The sequence below is a fragment of the Canis lupus genome, chromosome 18 (assembly GCF_011100685.1).
Source record: "Canis lupus familiaris isolate Mischka breed German Shepherd chromosome 18, alternate assembly UU_Cfam_GSD_1.0, whole genome shotgun sequence".
In the NCBI taxonomy this organism is placed as follows: domain Eukaryota; kingdom Metazoa; phylum Chordata; class Mammalia; order Carnivora; family Canidae; genus Canis; species Canis lupus.
Genome location: NC_049239.1, coordinates 23,524,955 through 23,540,220, shown reverse-complemented (window position 1 = coordinate 23,540,220; position 15,266 = coordinate 23,524,955). Strand labels below are relative to the sequence as shown.

The following is a 15,266-nucleotide window of genomic DNA, read 5'->3' as shown; positions in this document are numbered from 1 at the left end:
GCAGTAAGAGGGAAGTTGAAAGAGCAAACCAAGATGGTATCTGGAAGATTTCCTATGCAAAGGAACCCCCACTACAAGGATTCTAAGACAAGGACGACAGTGTAGCTGTCATGGTAGAGATGGGATGGGAGCCATCACATATTGTATTGCAAGTTGTGTTAGGATCTTTTGTTTTGACTGTGAGGGAAACTGGGAGACAGTTTGCACAAAGGAGAGACTGTAAAAGCTAGAGAAGGATTAAACGATGGTTGTATAAGGGAAAGAAAGAGGGGATCCCTGGGTGGCTCAGCGGTTTAGCGCCTTTCGCCTATTGCCTGATCCTGGAGACCCGGGATCGAGTTCCATATCGGGCTCCCTGCATGGAGCCTGCTTCTCCCTCTGCCTGTGTCTCTGCCTCTCTCTCACTCTGTGTCTCTCATGAATAAATAAATAAAATCAAAAAAAAAAAAAAAAAGAAGGGAAAGAAAGAAAGGAATCAGAGATGACTCCAAAGTTTGTTTCTTCTTTTAATCTGAGCATTGAAGGATAGATTTCTAGGGTGACTCGATATCCCAGTCATCCCATGTATCTCAATTTATGCCTGTAATCCAGTATTCTCTATCTTTTACTTTGAAAATCTCTAGTTGGAAAGATAAGTTATTCAGTTTTCCTATGATCACTGAAAGAGAGATACTGTCAGGGAGGAGTAGTGGTTAGTTGAAGTGTTTGTCTATAGAAAATGTGGATGGAAGTCCAATTAGGCATTTAGATATGAGTCTTATATATCCTGTCATCTCATTTTGGATTTATTAGTACCTGGTTGACATTTAGAGCTATGAGACTATATTAGATCATCAAAAAAGATGAAACACAGATATAAAAGAAAGAAGGCCAAGGACTGAGTCAGGGATGTGGACATTAAAGGATGAATGACAGAAAGAGAAGAAGCAATCATGAGATGGGAGGAAAATGTTGCTGTCTTGAAAGTAATGTCAGTAAATTTTAATAAAAAGCTACCTTGAAATTTAGCTAGTTAAAGCAGCAAGCATTTTCTTACGTATCACAATTTGTGGGTCAGGAGTTTGGGCTGGGTTCACACAGGTGATTATTTCGCTCTTCTTAGTATTAGCTAAGGTCCTCAGTGGAGTCAGCTGGTGGGGGGCTGTTCTGAAGGGGCCAGTACATTTTTCCCTCAACATGGGTAGCTTCTCACTAGGGGTGTGTGGAGGCTGAGTTCAGCTGGAAATGCTCTCCCAGAGCACCTACAAATGGCATTTCCACCTAGGCGATCTCAGGGCGATCAGACTTAACGCATTGGTGACTTAGGTCTCCTGGAAGGAATGTGTTCTCTTAGACAACAGGTTGAAGCTGCCTATCCCTTAAGGTCTGGGTCCAGAAAGCAGCACAGTGTGCCTCCATCATATAGAAGAGGGGCACAAACCTATTGAGGGAGCACACTCTAGACCCAGCCACAGCCTACCCTAGCTTGATCCTCTCCGACAACCTGCGGCAAGTACGGTACAGTTACCTCCAGCAAGACATGCCCGACAACCCTGAGAAGTTCAATCTGGTTCCCTGAGTCTTGGGCTCTCCATGCTTCATCGCTGGGCAACATTACTGGGAGCTACAGGTGGGAGATAAAGCCAAGTGGACCATAGGTGTCTGTGAAGACTCTATGCAGAAAAGATGGAGAAACCTTGGCCCCCCACAATGGATTCTGGGCAGTGTCCTTTTGGTAGGGGAAGGAGTAAAGGGCTCTTACCTTCCTGATGCCTGCCCTCCCCCTGTGCACCCCTCTCCAACGGGTGGGTGTTTTCTTGGACTATGAAGTTGGCGAGGTCTCCTACAACGTGACGGTGAGGTGTCACACCTTTACTTTCTCTCATGCCACCTTCTGTGGGCCTGTCTGGCCTTACTTCATTCTGAGTTACTTGGGAGGGAAAAATGCAGCCCCCTCTCATCATCTGCACCATGAGTGGGATGGATGGGTTTTCTGGCCATGTTGGCAGTCACGCTCATTCCATGGAGACCTCTCCTTGATGAGGTGAACTCAGGGCTAGAGGGCTGTTGGCCATGATCCTACTCCAGGCATAAGGCATCTCATTGCCTTGCCTTTTCCTACTCATCACAGCTGGATGTCCTTCCCACTTTCCATGCCCTTGCAGTGGGAGACAGAGTGTCCACACTCTGTAGTGTCCTTTCCCTCTCCATGCAGATGGTCAGATGTAAGGAGATCTATCAAGATGGCCCAGAAATACAAACCAGATGTCCACCTTTGGTGTTTCAACACTTTTGGTTTTACCCATTACTGGAGGGGATACAGAGTATGGATAATCCCTGGAGAGCCAATCAGGACACTTTACTGTGGCTCAGCCTGGCTTCCTCTGGTCCAGCCCCACATAGTGATTGTGGATGTGTGCTGTTCTCTGTACCAGGGCTCCTTTCTAAAAACTAGAGTGGAACTACCTGGCCCAGTCAGCATGGCTCCCTCTATCCCAATTCCCATTCTGCTGTGGTTTTGTTAACTCCATTAAAGAGGCCTATATGAATTTTGATTAGTTACAGTTATTTTACAATAATGGTGGGAAATGGCCCTATCTCTGTTACAAGATAATGTTCTAATCAATGTACTCTTTGCATCTGTATCTTTTCTGAGGGCTCTGTTGCTCCCTTCATTCTAATGAAAGGTGTATTCTGGTGTCAGGTGCACGTCATCCAGGATAGTTTCCTGCCAACACCATCCATTGTTCCTAGATCCCCTCCCACTCACATTTGTGGACTGACAGTTCAGCCCTGCAGTGATTCTGAGGCAGCATTCCAGAGGCTCATTGACTGTTTTGTCTCCTTTTTTCCACTTCCATTGGGCAGTAGAGGAATTGACCTTTCTAATACATGTGCCATCAAGGGGCATCCTCATAGCCATTGGGTCATGGGGCATTCTGGAGCCAGAAGGCAAAGGCAGATCACTTCAAGCAAGGCCCCACAGTGGCTTAGTCCTGCTGCCCTTTGGGTATGTGACCCTCTGTTTTTGAAATAAAGTGAGTATGGATGTTGCTTAAAAAAAGAAAAAGGAAAGGGGGCACAAACCTCATTGAGAGAAGTGTAAAAAAAATCCATGGCCATTTTTAATCTACTGTAGGAAGACTGATCATCAGTTATGGCTGACAGCCAGACATAGGATGGAGATTGACAATTGGGTTTAATAACATGAAGATCATTGATTCCCTTTATAAGAGAAGTTTCCAAGTCAGGACGATGATGAACGATTGATAAGAGAAGGTTTAAAATAGAATAGGAAAGCAATACACATTTATAGGTACCCCTTTGGCCCTAGGTGATAAAAAGGAACAATTCTCAAAATAATATTGCAGCTTAAATCACTCTGAATACTTTTCTAATGCAAGAAATGTGGTCCTCCAGAGCAATAAATACTGACCTTGAAATCCAAATAAAAGGTTCTTTAAGCATTTAGTGCTTTTTCAGTCCCTCGGAGCTACATCATTGAGGTGGACATGTTGGAACTATATCCCACAATAATGAAATATCAAGAAATCATTTCATAACTTAAGCATAGACTTTGTGTATTTTTTCAAATCCTTAGTAGCATCAGGCTCAAACCAGACATTAAGGAATAAAATTTAAAAGAAAAATCTTTTTCTAGTCCAGCTAAAACATAAATATTTGGTCTTGTTTTATTTTAATTTCTATTAATTTTGTAATTTTAAGATATAGCTTTTGCTACTAATTTTGAAATAAATTAATTTTCTCAAGAAATATAGTAAAAATATCTGGGAACTTGGCAGAGAAGAACAGTAATAAATAAACCATTTTGTAAAAGGCAAAAGATTTGTATGATCTGAAGAGAAACAAGTGTTGAATAGCCATTTGGGAGTAAAAATACATTACTTCAAAGCCATGTTTTAAATCTAAAATTCTCTTTGAGTATTTCAATTTGTTTAAACATTGTTTTTTGATCAAGTGCTTCAATAAAAAATAAAACTGCAGCATTCTGTTCACCTACCATTCCAACTTTTGAACAATAAATGTTTAATACTAAGTATAAATAGTTAATCAGCTAAATTCTCAATGATAACATTGCAAGGCTGGTAGTTTGAACTGAGAAAAAAACAACATTTTAATTTGGAGCTTATTTGTTATTAATATTTAAATGTATAAAATGATTTGGGTATACTATATAATCTAAATAATGTATAATAATTAAAGAAAGTGTTTCTAAGGGCCAAAGAAATATGTTCCATAAATTTCAGGCATTGTAGTTAATTTAGATGATGGAAAATAGAAAGATCATCTTTAATTGCTGGCACCCATTTTCTCTGATGAGTATTTGTTGTATCTCTTTGTTTTTGTTACTTTTACCTAAATAATTTATGTCTTCAAACCATCACAACATATCTTGGCTAAATTATATTATCAACTTGGTTTAAAGGCAGTTGGGCAATCCATTCATTGCTAAGTAGGTAGTGACGTATTACAGGGGAGTCTAAAAAATGTCATACAATTGATTAAAAAATAATCCTGTAAACATTTGTTTTACATGAAAGATTTTCAGATGAAGAAATATATGTATCTTTAAAAAATTTGAGAGCTACATAAAATCGCTAAACAAGCACAAATAACTTACAGTAATTGCCATTTTCATTCACCTATGCAAGAGAATTAGACTATAAATAGCATGCAAAAAAATAAAATAAAATAAAATAGCATGCAGGAGTCATATTTGAAAGATGTATGAATTAACATTAATATTTACAGGAAGTACTGATACTAGCAAAAATTTTGAACTAAACCAAGATTATCCATGCCTTTTTAAGTTGTTTTCATCATCTTCACTCCCTATTCATTAACCCTTCTTCTACTTCCAATCCTTACTGCTCCCCAGAGTCCTTCTTCATACTCCTCTTCCTTTCAGGTCATCTGTTCTGAATATTCCTGGGGATCTCTTGCACCTCCTTCTGTGTAAAATGTCCAGTAGTCTGATTTTTAGCATGCCCCACTTAGTTGATAATCAGATTGAAAAGGTATTGATACATCAAAGTGTTAAGAGCTTGGCAATAATTTATTACTTAATATCTAATATCAGTATTAACCACTAAATCCTGTAGCATGTGGATAGAGGACCATGCTATACAACATGAGAAGCAAACGTTTATTTCTTTCATTTTGTATATACCTTATTATTAGTGTCTAGGGAACAGAGATCTATCCATGGACCAGGTACTAGTTTTAGGGAAGTTAGATTCTTTGTAGCCTAAGCAAAATTGTTTTAGTCTAGGTTGCAAGAGAATCAGAACCCAGAGTATATACTAGAGAGAGAGGACAAAAGAGTGAGGAAGGGGGAGAGGAGGAGAAGAAGAAAGGAAGAGAGAGAGGGAGAGAGATTTATTATAGGAATTGGTTTATGAGGTTTATGTGGAGGCTGAGAAATCTAACCATCAGCTGTCTGCAAGCTGGAGAACCAGAAAAGCCAATGGTGTAATTCAATCCAAATCGAAAAGCCAGAGGCTCGAGAACATGAGACCAGTGGACATCCAGTTTAAGAAGAGAAAGTAAATTCATGCTTCCTCCACCTTTTTGTACTATTTGGGCCCTCAACAGATTGGATGAGGCCTTCCCACATTGGTGAGGGCAGTTCTCCTTCACTGGGTTTACAGATGCAAATGCGTATCTCTCCCAGAAATACCCTCACAGGTATACCCAGAAGTAATATTTTACCAGCTATCTGGGCATCCCTTCGCCCAGTCAAGATGACATGTAAAATCAACCATCACACACATAGGTTTCTGAAACTAACATCAGTTTCTAGCTAACTAACATTCATTAATTTATAAATTTTAAATCAACTCACTGACTCTAGTAAATTTTTTTAGAAAAGAAATTGTATATCACAATAGTGAATGAAAACCAGTGTCACTTTCATAAGTAGTAAAGATTAATATCCACTAAAATAAGGTAATGAGTATTAAAATTAAAAATATCTATTCATGCACTGCCTAAAATAGCACAACACTTAAAAATGGAATGTGTAGCAATTTACCTTCTATTGTTTATGGCAGTCCAAAAAAGCAAATAAAAAGATCCACTGATATGAATGCTTTCTTTACCTGATCACTCTGTAAATCTCAAGATAATGATAGTAAATTAAAAATTGGCAAGAAAAAGAAGAATTGAAAAGGGGGATGATGAGAGATAAAAGATATTGGTAAAAGTTTGTGAAGTGGAAAACAAATCATGGAGTTAAAATCCTTATAACCTACCAGAAAAGAAACTCAAATAACTACAGAAGAAGCCTACAAAGAGCCAACATATTTGTAATAATTTGTACTTCAGTAATCAAAGATGTTGAGAGCAGTGTATACAACCATAAATGAATTATTAAAAAAAAAAGAATTACTCTTGCTCCTTTCTAAAGCTAATCCTTCCAGATATCACCTCTCATTTGCTCAAGAGCAGAGATCTAGAATTTCTCTCTTTTTAAAAAAAGTATTTATTTATTCATGAGAGACACACAGAGAGAGAGAGAGAGAGAGAGAGAGAGGCAGAGAAACAGGCAGAGGGAGAAGCAGGCTCCAGGCAGGGAGCCGGACGTGGGACTCGATCCAGGGTCTCCGAAATCAGCCCTGAGCCAAAGGCAGACGCTTAACTGCTCGCTGATCCACCCAGGCATCCCTAGAATTTCACTTCTAAATCATCCATGCTTTCTAATCTACTGGATCCTTTCTTTCATCAGTATTGAAATATACCATGATTGCTGCCATCTAAAAACAAAACAAAATAGAAAATCTTATGAATCCACTTTTTTGACCATTTACCACTCCAATTTCTTTGGTCTTACAGCTGTCCAGTTACTTCCTCCCATTCTCTTTAAATGCACTGCAATGAGGACTTTGCTCTCACTAGTCCACAGAAACTAGTCAGAATCACCAAGGCCTCTATTTTACAAAGTCCAATAGCCAATTCTTACTACTGCTCCTACCTGACCTATGAAAAGTATTTGACACAGTGTCTCCTCTTGAAACACTTTCTTTATTTGGCTCCCAGAACAACCCTATGAGTTTTATTTTCTATCTCCCTGAATGACCTATTATTTACTCTTCTCAGCCTCAGTTTCCTAATGTGGGGATGCCCCAGTCTCAGGCTTGGTCCTGAGACTTTCTTTTCCATGTATATTCATTCCTTTTGTGAGATTACCAAATGTTCTGTATTAAATATCATATTTATGCCAAGGATTTTCTAATTTATATTCCTACCCATCTTCCTTTCTCTCTCTCTCTCTTTCTCTTTCCAGCTCCAAATTCATATATTCAGAAACCTATTGACATCTTTATTTGAATATTTAATATCAATATCTCAAACATCCTGTCCAAAACCAACTTTATCTTTCCCCCAAACTTCAAACTTCTGGTTACTCAAAAATCATGCAGTTTTCTTGATTCACTTTCTCTTATATTTCACAGATGATTAATCAGGAAATCTTTCAGAATATATCTAATATTCAAACAGACTCAGTTCCAGACCACCATTTCCTCTCTCCTATATCACTGCAACCTCCTCACTGGTTAGCTTCCTCACTGGATCAACCAGTATTAATTCAACACAATATTTCTCTTAAAAGATACATATTATTGTAACAAAAATGGAGCTTTGCTTTCCTTCATATGCCTGATTTAATGTGACTCCGGGGTCACCTGGGTGCTCAGTTGGTTAAGTGTCTGCCTTCACCTCAGGTCATGATCTGGGCTCCCGGAATCAAGCACCACATTGGGCTCCCTGCTTACAGGGGAACCTCCTGCCCTCTCTTCTTTTGCCCCTCCTCCCACTCATGCTTTCTCTTTCTCTCTCTCAAATAAATAAATAAAATCTTAATTTTTTTTTAACTTTCCCGGGGACTTAGAGTTTCAAGGGCAACATTAGTATAGCCTAGTCCCATTTAGATATGACACCATAATATTGCTATTTTTGTCTATTCCTATTACTATTGTTATTAGTCCTTGCTATTTGTATATTGTTTTTAGTCTGGGAAGTATGGAAGATGTATTTCTAAATAATATAATTATAGTAATTTTCAATGACATGTTTATCTGAAAGAAACTATTAGTCTTATATAGTAGCATATCTTCCTATGTATCTAGGAAGCTTACATGATAAGTCATGTTTCAATAAGTAGAAGTTTAATATTTCAGAATATTAGCTGATCTTTGAAGAATTTATTTAGCATTACCCTATCTATAATGGGAAGTCTTATTTTTCTGGCATGATTAGTGGTATAAAAGTATAAACTAAATAAACTATTTAATTGCATTAACCTTCATCTCTCCAGACTTGTATTTTTGTCTCCTCCACTCTAGAAAAACTGAGGCAAATGTGTAAACCCATTCTTTGATATCTGACCATAGTTAGCTAAAATCTTCAAAATACAGCTTTATTTAAAATTCAGGATGTGTTGAGAACGTGGTTTTCTTAGTTTTATTTCTTTTTCAGGTTTCAAATTTTCAGAAGATCTTGGTTCAGTTTTATTTTTCCATCCTTCTCCCTTCCTTGTTAAGAACAGAGTACACTAACTTTATTCCTTCTGCAGCTCCCAGAAGGAAAACAAAGAATTGACAGTAGAAAGGATATAAAACAAACATCTCATTTTCTGAGTACTTATGTAACCTCTTCACTGATATAAATATTGTATCATTTTCCTGATGGCATTTGTTGAGGCAGTGTGGCACAATGGTTGAGTGTGAGCTCTAAACAAGATCATATCCTTTTTCAAAACCACCATACTGTTGTTCTGTTTCACCTCAGAGGTCAGTCATTTCAGTCTCTGCCAAATATGATTAATTTTGCTTTGTAATAGCTTAATTATGCCCTTAAAATTTAACTTTAGATGGACAGTTGTCCTCAATAAAAAATAATACCATCCATACAGAAATTTTCTTTTGTATAATTCCCTCCCTGTTATTCCTTCACTCTTGTTTATTTTCATATTTTTTATCTCTCAATCTTCACAGCAGGATCCAGATTCTCAGGCATTTGGCCTCATCTACTTCTCTGTCAGGGCAAAGCATTTTTTATTGAAGGCAAAAAAATTCTTTTAAACATTTTATTTATTCATGAGAGACCAACAGCAAGAGAGAGGCAGACACACAGGCAGAGGGAGAAGCAGGCTCCACGTAAGGAGCCCAACGTGGGACTCGATCCCGGGACTCCAGGATTGCTCCCTGGGCCAAAGGCAGGCGCCAAACCGTTGAGCCACCCAGGGATCCCCCACATCTTGTTCTAATGTAAAACATAAACTTATATGTTAACTTTCCAATTTTGTGATGGAGAGCCAGGCCTCTTCTTTGAGTATGGGTCCATTAAACTGAAGTTTATCATAATATTTTATATATAGGATACCCATAATGAGCTATGATTTTTTACTTCCAATGTGTTAAAAAGATGAAGAATTTTAAAATACTTACAAAATTGTCTGAGTTAATAGTAATTCTAGATTTTAGAAGTTTTTCTTTCAACGTTTAATAGCTGGTTCAAGCACACTAAATATGACAGCAATTTTTTTATTGCTTTGTCCTTATCAGGATTTTCCAAAGTATTCTATTATTAGTGGACAGCACATATTTTTTATTCTATTTGGAGCCATATTTCATTGGTTTGCAGAATAATGACTGAATTCTGTAATTAAAATTGGATTAAACAGGCTCAAGGACAAATACCTGACTCTTGATTAGAATACAACTCTATAGGTGAGCAGGAATGTTCAGGTGTTTTAATGAACAGCTAAGTATCCTAGACAATTCAGCATATTGTAGATATCTGTGAATAAAATGACTCTGTAGAGTATGCCAATCAATCTTGTGAATGGCTTCGGTGAGGTAAACTACAGTAGCTTTTATTGAAATTTTAATGGATCAGGATGTCATTAGTCTCTTTCTCTATTTTCATCTTACCTAAAACCACTTCCAGTAATAAGCTGCAGCAAAAAGAAGGGACAAGGTGAAAGATCCTATATTTGAAACACTTGAGTTATTTGTATTCCTAAAGTCTTAAACTGGAATAATATATCTATGACATATTCAGCGCACTAATTTTTAACAATTTATTTTTGCCAAGAAATAAATGGTGTATCTAAAGGTAGATAGATAATGAACAGAAAAAAAAAACTATATATTAGCAGAATAAGAAATGGCACATATTTGTTGAATCAATGAAATTTTAATTAATGCCCAGGGGCAAAGGAATTATGATCACATTTGTCCTTAATTATTACATGTAGTTAGGTAATTTTCTTTTTTTGCAAATCTGTTGGTAAACATTCACTTAAATTGCTCCAATTGCCCTAGTCTTTTTATCTGATTCTGGCACTATAACTCATCCTTTCTTGGTTATAAGCTTACGATACACTCTGCTTATCTCTATTTCATTGGTCTTAACTGCATCATAGAAAAATTAGGATTAAGGATTAGTGGATGCTTATTGTATTAGTTGCTAGGGCAGCTGTAACTAAGTACCTCAAACTGAATAGTTCAAACAAGAGAACTGTATTACTTCACCATTTTGGAGGCTAGAATTCCAGAATCAAGATGTCAGCTGGCGTGGTTCCTTTAGAAGATTGTGGGAAAGAGTATGTTCCAAGCTTCTCCACCTAGCTTCTGGTGGTTTGCTGGTTATCTTTAGTGTTACTTGACTTGTAAAAACATCATCCTAATAATCAGCTTTCATCTTCACGTGACGTTCTCCCTGTGTATATCTGCCTTTTCACAGGGTATCCTTTTATAAGCACACCAGTCATAATGAAATAGGGGCCACCCTACTCCATTATGACCTCACCTTAGCTTTTGATAATTACATCTGCATAAACCCTATTTCCAAATAAGGTCAGGTACTGAGGTACTCGTGGTTAGGACTTTAATGTATGAATTTTTGCAGGCTATAATTCAACCCTTGTCCCTTCTTATCTTTGAATGTAAGAATTTATAGAGAAATTAAACAAATATAAATTTAGCTAGAAGAAACTGTCATGCACCAATTTAACACCTTCATTATATATCCCAAAAGTGGAGTAAGGGCCTACATTACTAGGACACAAGAATTGAAATCAAAATAACATAATGACCTAACAGAATTTTATTTGGTTAAAAGCAGATTTTTAAAGTCTAATTTCCTCATTCCCAGCAAAGACAGCAAATCTTCCTTCTGACTTGTGCTCCACTTAGAATTACACTGAAGAGTTATAAACAAGGGAGCTTGGGTGGCTCAGTCCATTAAGCTTCTGAGTCTTGGTTTTGGCTCAGGTCCTGATGTGATGGGTCCTGGGATTGAGCCTGCATAGGGCTCTGTGCTCAGTGGGGAATCTGCTTGAAGATTCTCTCCCTCTGTCTGTCCAACAACTTGCGTGTGCACATGTTCTCTCTCTCTAAAATAAATCTTTAAGAAAGGAGCTATAAAGAAATAAAATTTTCTCTTTGTCATCAAATATCATTTTTCATACTATAAACTCTCTTCCTACATATGCCTACATAAATAATCCAGTTATAAAATAAATGGTTCTTTCCCCTCTTCAGCAATATTCACATATATTTGATCTTATGCTCGAAAGCACAGAGTACTTTAGTGATCACTTTTTTACCATCTGAAGATTTTCAACATTTCTTTTTCCATGTCTCAGCTTACTTTGTATATTTGCTTCCTTTATCTTTATTTGCATTTGAAACTGATTCCTAAGAATTTAGTTTATTAATTACTCAAAGTTTAATATGATTTACCTGTTACTCATTTTGGAATTTTTTAAATTTTATGATTAAGTTTTCTCAAATTAAGTTGTATAAAATTTTTATCTCTGGATATTATGATATTTAAAGCACACTATATTTTTTAGACTTTTTGTATGGATTTTAGAAGTAAGTAGTCAGTGATGAGAACTGATGTAGGAATAGCAGTCATATTAAATAATCTAATTTAGACTTTTTTTAGAAATAATTTTTTTAAATCATGTACACAAAATCATGCCGTAGCTTTATTATTTTTAAATGTCTCCTTTTAGTGTTAAGAAAATTACAGCTAATAATATAGAGTCCCAAAGAGCACTGATTTGCATTTGTTACCCCCTCTAGAGATCAGCTCTTGCCATTATAACTCAATCAAAAATCAAGTTAGGCCTCTTGACATAATTGGAAGTTTCAAAGTGATCTGAAGAGCACAATTTTCTGTTACATATGTCAAAGCTAGATGGGAAAAATACCATGGGAACAGAAAGGTCAAGGGCTAATCCACTCCAAAGTCATTAACGATCATATTTAAATTGCTTCAGAAACTTCAAGGTTTTTTAAACCATCATCAAATTTCCCACCAAAACAAGGTGCCTCTGACATGACAGCTGCTCTGTACAAAAAAGGAAGAGAGTTCCTTTTTCTGTCATGCTGAAATGGATCTTTGGTTTTCAAAGTTTATTTTGTCCTGCACATATTTGTAATATACAAATTTAGTTAAATTTTATTTTTTTTATTTATTTATTTTTTTATTTATGATAGTCACACAGAGAGAGAGGCAGAGACATAGGCAGAGGGAGAAGCAGGCTCCATGCACCGGGAGCCCGATGTGGGATTCCATCCCGGGTCTCCAGGATCGTGCCCTGGGCCAAAGGCAGGCGCCAAACCGCTGCACCACCCAGGGATCCCAAATTTAGTTAAATTTTAAAGCCGAAATTTATGCTGTGCCAGAAGGATTTTTTTTTTTTAGCCTAAATGAGCTTATTTCAAATTGCATTTTATAAGACTGTATTTGCAAAACTATTTACAGCGATTTTCACAATGCCATCATATTATAAGGTTGAAGGAAAGGAGTTCCCCGTTTATCCTGAATGCATCACCACCATTGAAGATTTGGATCATCAAGTTAGTCACATAGAAAACTAAGGCTACAAATGAGCATGTTTTTAACAAATCGTCCAGATAATCACCTTTTTTCACTTCATCTTGGCAGTAGAAACCTATTTTATTTTAAGGCATTAAATCATAATCATTAAAACTTGCTATGAAGATGCTGCAATCAAAACATTGTTGGACAGACACGTACACATGCATATCCATAACATCACAAATAAATTGGTAGAATAAAATAAAGTACATAAGCATATTTAAATATGTATATATTTATGCATTTACCACATAATAAAAATCTGCATTTATTTCAAAGGGAAAATAGGTTATAATTAATAGTTTTAGCAGAAGATAAAAATAAAGGGGACAATAAATCTATAAAGCAATCTGCAACTTGGAAATGAAAATGCCAATATGACCGGATGCTGTTTTATCATTATATAGACAGTTGGCTGCAGCATGATTCCTAATAACCAAGATATGGAAACAACCTAAGCGTCCACAGATAAATGGATAAAGGAGATGTGACATATCTATATGTATATAGATATAGAAAGATATAGATATATAATGAAATATTATTTAGTCCTGAGAAGGAAGGAATTTTTGTCATTTTTGACAACCTGGATGGACCTTGAGGGCAATATGCTAAGTGAAATGAGAGAAAAACAAGTACTTTATAAAAATCACTTATATGTGGAATCTAAGAAAGCTGAACTCATATAAACATAGTGTAGAGTGGGGCAAAATGGTCAGCCAAATTGGGTGGCGTTGGTCAAAAGGTACAAATGCCAGTGTTAAGACAAATGAGTTCCAGGGATCTAGTGTACAGCATTTAGTGACTTTAGTTAATACTATTGTATTGTATTTTGAAAGTCACTGAGAGAGTAAATATTAAACGTTCTCATCACAAAAAAGAAGTGATCTTTAAGTGGTATGATAGTGGTATCGGTTAATACTATGGTGGTCATCATTTTGCAATATGTAGGTGTATGAAATTAATATGTCACACACCTTAAACATACACAGTGACTTATGTCCATTATAACACAATAAAGTTGAAGAAATTGAGTCAACAGACTGTATAAAACAGATCGCCCTCCTTAATACGAGTAGACCTCATCAGATCAGTTGAAGAACAAAAAGACTGACCCTCCGTCAAACAAGAGGGAATTCACCCCATTTGGTGATCCATGAGCTGGGACTTCACTTTTTCCCCCTACCTTTGAACTCAAACTGAAACATCAGCCTCTGGGTTTCAAGCCTCCTGCTATATGAAGTAGAGCTACACCAGGCTTTCCTGGTTCTCCGCCTTTAGACTTGACCAGGATTGTACAGTTTGGCTTTCCTGGGTCCGTAACTTGGCAACACCCTTGAGATTACGAGACTTAAAATCACCCACAATCACATGGGTCAGTTCTGTATCATAAATCTTTTTCTATATTTATGTATACTCTATTATTTCTGTTTCTCTAGAGAACCTTGACCAACACAACCATTTTAAAAAATAAAGCAAGAATGATTAACTGAAAATTCAAGGTAGAGTTCACATCTGTTAGGGACAGAGAGGAGGGGACACATAGGGGACTAAGTTCATGACAATGCTCTCTTGCTTCCTCTGAGTGGTGAGCATGAAGTTCATCTTATTATTTGCCTTTAAAATGTACTTTTTTCACATGTTCTTCTTTTGTGTGTGTGATATGCTTCACAATAAAATTTTTAATTTAAAAAGTTACAACATTAAAAAATGATAAAATAATATCAAGTGTTGGTAGGTGGAAGAGACTGATAATCTTAAAAACTACTGGTGTAAATGTATGGAAAGTTTGCTGACATATTTGTTGAAGGACATTGGCAGCTCTAATAAAATGTAAAATAATCATTAACATAGCACTCTAACCCCTAAGACTTTGCTCTTCTGAAATAGATGCAGCAGTAAAAATATATTACAATAATATTCATCACAACATTATTTGGAGTGACAAAAACTGGAAACAATAATGACCATTATTAGAAAAACTGAACAAATAATTCAATATCCATGTTATACAGTTATTATATATGTTATATATATATATATATTTTTTTAATTGTTCAGCTTTTTGGATACTGACCCCAAAAGCCAGTAGCTACAAGATGTTGTTTAGACGGGAGAAAAAAACAACTAATTGTTGTTTAATGTGTTTAGTGTGATGTCATTTTGTAAGAAGCAGGTTGGGAGAGCAATATGTAATGAGTGTATAGCTATGTTTAAGGCCAGGTTTATGCTACCTAACTTTGATTTTAAGTCAAATCAAATATAAAAAGATCTAAACATCTGGATTGGTTTAACACTCGATATTGCTGTCCTGCAGACATTTTAAGTGTGTAACGTGTGTGTTAGGAGAGACAGAAGGATTCACT

At 36.4% G+C, this 15,266-nt stretch overlaps 1 long non-coding RNA gene across 1 annotated transcript in view; it reads right to left on the bottom strand.

Annotated features, from left to right (window-relative positions):
- The window catches only part of LOC119864191, a 75,658-nt gene extending 64,862 nt beyond the window's left edge, over positions 1-10,796 (bottom strand). The window contains exon 1 of the long non-coding RNA XR_005373247.1: positions 10,497-10,796. This is a non-coding gene — a long non-coding RNA (uncharacterized LOC119864191). The remainder of the gene's footprint in view (positions 1-10,496) is intronic.
- Between the last annotated feature and the right edge of the window lie 4,470 nt (positions 10,797-15,266).